The sequence below is a fragment of the Miscanthus floridulus genome, chromosome 4, assembly GCF_019320115.1.
Source record: "Miscanthus floridulus cultivar M001 chromosome 4, ASM1932011v1, whole genome shotgun sequence".
NCBI lineage: Eukaryota > Viridiplantae > Streptophyta > Magnoliopsida > Poales > Poaceae > Miscanthus > Miscanthus floridulus.
This window is the reverse complement of record NC_089583.1, coordinates 53002749-53003790: the sequence shown is the minus strand read 5'-3', so window position 1 is coordinate 53003790 and position 1042 is coordinate 53002749. Positions and strand designations below refer to the sequence as shown.

The window sequence follows — 1042 nt, the reverse complement described above, 5'->3', positions numbered from 1 at the left end:
CAATACCAGTTTCTGAAGCTATGGCTGAAAAGACTTTGCGTGAGTTCTCTGCTCCAAGCACTGAGAACATTCACACTAGACCAACACTCAAAACAAATAACCTTGAGTTTGAACTCAAGCCAAGCAGTCATCAACATGATGCAAGCTACTCCATTCAGCGAAAAGGCCCATGAAGATGCTAGTGCTCATCTTTAGAATTTCATGGAGATAAGCAGCACGATTGTCATCAAGGACGTCGCTCAAGACATCATACTACTCTGCCTCTTTCCATTCACGTTAGTGGGAAGGGTGAAGTAGTGGTTCTACACCAACAAAGATAACATCCACACATGGGCAAGATGTTCAAAGGCCTTTATAGCAAAGTTTTTCTCTAGAGGCAAGACCAATTCCTTAAGAGGAAAGATTTCCATTTTCCAACAGTAGAAAGGAGAGACCATTCTAGAAGCATGGGAACATTTCTAAGAATATGTTTTAGATTGTCCTCATCATGGGACAGAAGATTGGTTGCTCATGCAAAGCTTTTACCATGGATTAACTTAGGAAGCTCATGAACATCTTGATGCTACTATTGGAGGATCATTTATGTCACTCACCCTTGGAAAAGCTAAAACTCTCATGGAGAAGATAGCCTCTAACCAAGGCTGGTCTCAATGCACTATTCAAGCATGCAATAAGAGCAAAGAAGTACTAGAAGAGGTGTGTGCACTATCAACTAAGATGGACGTACTGTTGAATTAGCTTGAATAGAGAGCCAATTACAACAAGAATCGTTAGGCCATTCAAGATGCTTTTAATTCCCAAAACATATGCGGAGAATATTTGAGGGTTGACTTCCCCAAATATCAAGAAGATGCAAATATTGTCATCAACAATTCTACTCCACAACAACAAAAACAAGGATGGAATCAACAACAACAACGGTCAAATTCCTAAGGTAAGTACCAAGGTAATTACTATAATTCTTCTAATCCTAAACAACCATCCTTGAGAGATCTGATCTTAGAATAAGCTAAGATTAATGAGAATATTTCTAAGAAGCTTG

At 39.2% G+C, this 1042-nt stretch overlaps 1 non-coding gene across 1 annotated transcript; it reads right to left on the bottom strand.

Moving 5' to 3' along the window:
- Window positions 1–386: 386 nt before the first annotated feature.
- Window positions 387–494, bottom strand: LOC136553122 (small nucleolar RNA R71). The gene has a single exon (XR_010783029.1). It is a non-coding gene; the product is annotated as a small nucleolar RNA R71 (small nucleolar RNA).
- Window positions 495–1042: the final 548 nt, after the last annotated feature.